General features: G+C 38.7%; 1 long non-coding RNA gene across 1 annotated transcript; it reads right to left on the bottom strand.

Moving 5' to 3' along the window:
* Nucleotides 1–3042: 3042 nt before the first annotated feature.
* On the bottom strand, nt 3043–3534 carry LOC127536562 (uncharacterized). Its single transcript, XR_007945597.1, has 2 exons — nt 3470–3534; nt 3043–3198 (listed from the first exon to the last, which is right to left on the bottom strand). It is a non-coding gene; the product is annotated as an uncharacterized LOC127536562 (long non-coding RNA).
* Nucleotides 3535–7204: the final 3670 nt, after the last annotated feature.

Genomic DNA, 7204 nt, shown 5'->3' with positions numbered 1-7204 from the left:
TATTAAATTTATTAGGTATCCAAAAGGAATAAAATGTGGTGTGTCTTGATCAGTCTGTGTCATACTATAATCCTGAATATATTTGGAGTTTTTAAGTCACATAACCTGTGAGCTATTGAGCTAAAATGCTAATATTCACTCTAAAAAATTAATATTAAATCCATTAGGTATCCAAATGGAATAAAAAGTGGTATGTCTTGATCACCCTTTACAATCCTGTCAATCAACATTGGTTTGGATCCTGTGGGTCACATGACCTGAAAGCTATTGAGCTAAAATGCTAATATTTACTGTGAAAAATTAATATTAAATTTATTAGGTATCCAAAAGGAATAAAATGTGGTGTGTCTTGATCAGTCTGTGTCATACTATAATCCTGAATATATTTGGAGTTTTTAAGTCACATAACCTGTGAGCTATTGAGCTAAAATGCTAATATTCACTCTAAAAAATTATATTAAATTTATTAGATGTCCAAATGTAATAAAAACTGGTGTGTCTTGATCACTTATTACAGTCCTGTCAATCATGATTGATTTGGAGTCTCTAGGTCACATGACCTGGGAGCTATTGAGCTAAAATGCTAATATTTATTGTAAAAAAAAAAAAATATTAAATTCATTAAGTATCCAAATGGAATAAAAAGTGGTGTGTCTTCATCAGTCTGTGTCATACTAAAATCCTGAATAGATTTGGAGTTTGTAGGTCACATGACCTGTGAGCTATTGAGCTAAAATGCTAATATTTACTGTAAAAAATAATATTAAATCCATTAGGTATCCAAATGGAATAAAAAGTGGTGTGTCTCGATCACCCTTTACAGTCCTGTCAATCATAATTGATTTGGAGTCTCTCGGTCACATGACCTGGGAGCTATTGAGCTAAAATGGAAATATATAGTTAAATATTAATATTAAATATGCAGAAGTATCCAGATGGAATAAAAAAGTTGTTGTCTTGATCACTCTATGAGATACTATAATCCTGAATACATTTGGAGTCTCTAGGTCACATGACCTGGAAGCTATTGAGCTAAAATGCTAATATTTACATTATGACTGATATCAAAATTTCCTAAAAAATAATGTGTCCAAATGTAACAAAAATAAATGTGTGTGATAGACCAGGCTTAAGTGTTGAATTAGAGCCAATAGGTCACATGATCAGGGAGTTATTGATCTGTAATGCTCATATTCACAGCATAAAATACATGAAAAATTATTTAAAAAATGTTAATTGTTTCCAAGTCTTATAAAAAGAAACATGTGATAGACCAGGCTTAAATCTACCATCCTGTGTTGATCTTGAATCAAAAGGGCACATGACCTTTGAGTTATTGAGCTCCAATGCTCATATTTACATATATTTACATTAGGACAGGTATTAGAAATTCATAAACATTCGTGTTGAAATGCAATAAAAATAAGTGTGTTGCATATAACAAGCTTGAAAAAAACACACACACACACAGCCCTCTGAGTCTTGTTTTCTTTCTTTAACAGCAGTAACCAACTCAGAGCACATTTGGAGAACAAATAATCTAAAAAAAATTTAAAAAAAAACAAAATTCACATCTTATTAGCAAAGGTCGCAGTTCCATTTCCCTGCTCTTGCTTTTTTCAGGTTCTCTTCCTCCAAACCGAGGCATTCCTCATGGTACCACCTTTCGCAGGTGTCACACTGTATCTGTAAAATGAAGTAAGCAAAGACAATAACAGTACCAGATTCTCAGCAATTCCATCCTAGTTTGCCACAGGGAGTCATTTCTGGTTGTATACAAAGTCAGCATGTTCAATCATCATTATCATAGCACTTTTAATATGCCCTTAATAATCAACTTGTGTATTTTTAGGTCTTATTTATCCTGCTTAAAATTTAAAGTTTGCCATTTTGAAATGTGAGACAGCATACAATGTACTGTGTGCAATGTGCAATAAATCATGCTAAAAATCAATTAAATTTTGTTGAGTAATATTACTTTTTGGATGATCTGTATGATGACTATAATCCCCCACTTTTGCCCTCCAATAAAATAAAAGGCCTAAGGGGCTGATGAAGACCTTTAATTAACTTTAGCTTAGTTTATGAGTTCCCATAAAGATCCCAGAGTTAATCAGTTCATAACAGTTACTTTATAAATAAATAGCTAAGTGCCAACATGTTTTTATTTAAATGATATCTTAACATCAAACGTACAGAAGAATACATTCACATGGTAGCAGTCAAGTTTTTTTTTTTTGTGAGTACAAAGCCAGATGACGTTCACAAGTTCAATAGAGTTCTGATGCAACTTAATGGAAAATATAACAGTCCGTCCAAAAAATATCCTCACAGAACACTTTCAATATATGACAATCTCTGAAGGTAAATGATTAATAGTTAGCAGCTATCAAGCGACATTGCCTCTAGCATGGCATAGTTACTTGTTTATACCCCTCTCCTTTCCAGGGTCTTGAAATATCTCATAATATTCTTCCTGCAATGTTCTCTAAAGTCGACTGAGCTGGATGTTGTCCACTGGAAGGACCAGATGTTGCCCCCAGAAATCTCTGACTCCCATTCGCATGAATCTTTTATGTAAGGAGTTTTGTTATTTTTTTGCACAGGAAACAACTGTGTACAGCTTTGAGATACAGTAAACCATAAATCATAAATGATAATTAATAATAAGTGGGAAAAACTCACCCAACGAGTCGTCGGAGGTCCTGACACAGGGGGTTTGGAAGCACAGTACATCACACAGTGATTGTCCAGGTCCAACATTGAAAGAAAATTGATTGTTATTGTTGATATGTGAACACATTATGCACTTGAATGACAGCTGTGTAACTATCTATGTGGCTTGTCAGCTATATCATTTGTAATGATGACAGGAATGGTGATAGAGGTTTTGAGTGTATCAAAGAAAAATGTGAATCCTTACTCAGTGCTTTAAGTGGGGAAAAATAAGTGCCGGTACTCCCCTTATTCGACTGTTCCCAGGTAAATTAGGTGGTGAGTAGCCTCAGATTAAGTGATATATTAAAATACTAGGACAAGATACAGATTTTTAAAAAGAAATTTGTCTTTATTGAACTTCTGAGTTTCCAGATAAATTATATTTTTTCACTTGCATATTGGCCCAAAAGAGGTCTTCAGGGGGGCAACCCTCAAACGGCATGCAGGCTGATGCACTGGTGAACTGGCATTTAAAATTTCCTGTGGACACACACATGAGAGAAATACATAGATAGAAGATGGAGTCAGTACATGGAGGAAATTGGAGAAGTAAGCTATGCAGTTGACAAGTATATCAATTAGGCTAAATGACAAACTCCTGTGTTTGTTTGTATCATGACAAAATCATAGACAATGTTTAATATTTTAGACCTAAATATTTGATTGTAGTGTAACTTAACTGGGCAAATTCACAAATTTAGGAGAACCAACCACATGATATTATTGATGAATAAGATCTACATGCACTTACACAAATGCAACCAAATCCTGGACAGCAGGTTGACCCTCAAACAAGGCAACTGGTACAGAATACACCCTGTAGAGAGACATATGAGAGAAATATATAGAAGATGGGGACAGTATGATGGAGACAGTTGGAGAAGTAAGCTATGCAGTTGACAAGTATATCAATTAGGTTAAATGACAAACTCCCGTGTTTGTTTCTATCATAACAAAATCATAGACAATGACTGTTTAATATTTTAGACCTAAATGTTTGATTGTAGTGTAACTTAACTGGGCAAATTCACAAACTTAGGAGGACCAACAACATGATATTATTGATGAATAAAATCTCCATGTACTTACACAAATGCAACCAAATTCTGAACAGTAGGTTGACCCTCAAACAAGGCAACTGGTACAGAACACACCCTGTAGACACACACATGAGAGAAATATATAGAAGATGGGGACAGTATGATGGAGAAAATAACACCCAGACCCATAGTAAACACAAAGAAGAGTTAACATTTTTCAGACAATAAATGTTAAAAACTACTAGGCTTTTTATAGCAGAATTCATGGCAGTGTTGTTGTGGTTTATTTTATATTGTACAGATGTGTCAAAAGAAGTGGACTGTGATTATATTTAAACTTACTTAGAAAAGGCTCCAGCAGGTCTGCTGATACAGCAGCTTCACATTTTCTCTCTTCTGCGCTTCATCTCCCCTTTGCCAGCCATGACATCACATAGCTTTGTGGACTGAACTATTCTAATGGTGGCCCATTACATTTCAGAAAGATCAGGTTTGAAAGTCTGGTAAGACCAAGGGAGTTCCTTTTGTCAGTTAGAATGTTGTTCATACAACTGAAGGCTCGCTCACATTCACTTGTAGACACAGCAATGGTGTGAACAGCTTTTAGCAGAGGCTTCAGAGCTTCTGGTGTCTGGGATCCCCTCAGTTCCTTGTATTCCCGAAATCCTTGTATACTTCGTCTCATCTCCACTTTTAATCTGTCACACAAGCGGAGCACTTCTTCATCACCGTGTTGTATGTCCAGTTCTCCCTCAGGCCAAGTGTCTGGCTGAAGAGCCTTTATGTCTGTTATCAGCTGACTGTCACCTCTGTGTGAGGAGCTCTCTTGTGTACTGACATGAGAGGAAGTTGTTGGAGACATCCTGCATTTAATATTTTCAGCCATGCTGCGGAAGAACTGTGCTGTGTTGATCTTCACAATTCTAGGATTGTCATACAGGGCTATATTCTTGAAGGACCCCACAGTTTGAGCTTCAAGAACTCTTTTTGTGTATGGGCCTGGTGAGGAAACCATTGACTCAAAGACTCGAACCTGGCGAGCCAACAGCTTCAGGTAGCGTCATGTCTCTCTTTTGGAGCAGCCTTGACAGATCACTGAGTTCTATGAGGGCATCATACATCACACCAAGATTAAGAACAAAGGACACTGAGGTTAAAACATCATTGAGTCCCTTGTATTTTGCTCTCTCTGCTGAATCTCTTGAAACATCACTGGCAGGACTGGAAAAGTGTCCCTGAAGAGTTTTGTAGCTTTCCCATACTGCTTTCACAGTCCTCTCACTTGAAGCAACCCATCTTACTGACAAAACTCATCCAATTGTAAGGAGATGTTGCTCAATACTATGTAAACAATGACTCAGTTCTCTTTTGTTTTTGGGTGAGGCATGATACAGAGTGTAAAGTGTCACGGCCTAGTGGGATGTATGATTCAAATTAAAACCTTTAAAATAGAATGAAATTGGATAAGTTTGAATTACAAAACAATTAAAACTGACAACGCCACCTAGTAAAGGACTAGGACCCGATTGAAAGAAGTTCTTAACCCAGAGGTGAGCAGTGCATAACAACAGAGGATAAAAACATTTTTTTTCCTGTTCCAGGAAATCAATTTATTTGTCCAAAAATAAACATTAACAATAACGATAAAAGGTTAGCAGACTAAAAGTTCTTAAAATAAAGTCACTACGGAATGGGTGACCACTGGACTCGTCATGCGGGGCCTTCTCTTGGATGGGGGTTGAGGGGAGCTTTTCCATTCCTCTGGGGCCACGGCGCTGCGCCTCGCGATCACACAGGCTCTGGAGCCTGGGAGAAAGAGAGGATCTGCCAGTGGGGGAAGTAATAAAAGGACCCACGTGTATCCCTCCCGTGTGTGGCGACTCACCGGGTCTGGGCGGCTATATCCAAGCCACCCAGTATGCCACAAACACGCGTTGAGCAACGCCGTGCGTTCCAGACCTGGCCCCACTTTGTGGCTCCCATGCGTCTCTCTCTCGCTCTTCGGTCATTCTGTCTCTTTGCTGGTGCTGTGCGCCCTTGTTTCAGCCTAGTAGTCTGCCATGGTGCTCGTTACACACCGCCATTCACCGTCGCTTCTGCCCTATCGTGCTGCCCATTGCACGCTGCCGTCCGCCGCTTGCCGCCGCACTGCCTCTCCGTATGCGGCTCGAAAAAATCAGTCAAAAAAAATCTTAAAATGGTTCAGTCCACTCACTTCCTTGTGAACATCCCCAACTGCCAATTCCAGACGATGATTGGAGCAGTGCCACACAAACAGGTTTGGAAATCGAGCACAAAGTTGTGCCGCAACCCCGGCTCTCCTGCCTAGCATTACTGATGCTCCATCACACAAAAATGCCACAAAACACTCATCCAAAAAGTGGTCATTAAAGCCATTTTTATGTAGACATGCCGGCAGTTTCTCTGTTACGTCATTTGCTGTGGTCCCATCCAACTCAACCAGGTCAAAAAATATGGTGTCTGGCTCTGCGTTGGCAACAGCTGACTGCAAACACACGACCAACACAGACTTTCCACTGATTGTGGTGGATTCATCAATCAACATGCACAATTTTCGTCTGTTTTTGACTATTTCATCACTTTTTTCTTCATCTCTGTTGAAACATAATCAATGATATCAGAACATGTGTTATTTGAGTGCAGAACTCGACCCATTTTGACTCCATTCAGCTCCTGCAGTCTCACATCAGCTGGCATATCCGTAAATGGACGTCCATGCTTGCCAATTTTGTTTGCTGTTGGGAACACTCTGCAACTTGTCTCATGCTCAGTTTTGTGCATATCCTGAATGTGTTTTTGTATTTCATTGCATGATGACATTTTTTCTATCTCTGCTGCTTTCATGTGTGACTTAGAATCTCGATGCTCTTTAATCTTCTTTCGCAAAGACAACAGTTGTGTTGCTTTGTCAGCTCCAAATGCAGAGATTAAACATGTAGTCCACTCATGTGACAACCTCAGACCCTGCTGTGTTTGGGTAGCAAGGAAGCTGACTTTACTACATACTTTGCATCCAAGCCTTTTGTCCTTACTTATAAGCCACTCATTCTGTGAACAAAAATACCTTATTTGGTCGTTTGACCAGCAGTCTGGCCATTCTTGTCGTATATCGCTGTTGTTGACATCCCTGGCAATGAGTGAATCAGAAGCCACGTCTTCACTAGCTAAAGCGCTAACGTTACTGCTAGCTGGCTGCTCCTCACTTACAGGATTAGCCTGTAAGTCTGTTAGTCTGTTGTCCTGTGTCTTCACCGGGCACATCACCTGTCCGGGTTCTGGCCCCCATGACTAGGAAACCTTTCAGAACCTCTACTATTGTTATACACGCAATAATCTGACTTTTTACATCCAGAGCTAGATGTATAAGTATTTATTCAGGGATAAAAAAATAGCACTTGCAATTTGTTGTCTTTAATTGCAGAATA

This window comes from Acanthochromis polyacanthus, chromosome 12, assembly GCF_021347895.1.
Source record: "Acanthochromis polyacanthus isolate Apoly-LR-REF ecotype Palm Island chromosome 12, KAUST_Apoly_ChrSc, whole genome shotgun sequence".
Taxonomy (NCBI): Eukaryota; Metazoa; Chordata; class Actinopteri; family Pomacentridae; genus Acanthochromis; species Acanthochromis polyacanthus.
Note: the sequence above shows the minus strand (reverse complement) of the source record. Positions and strands in the feature narration are given on the sequence as shown.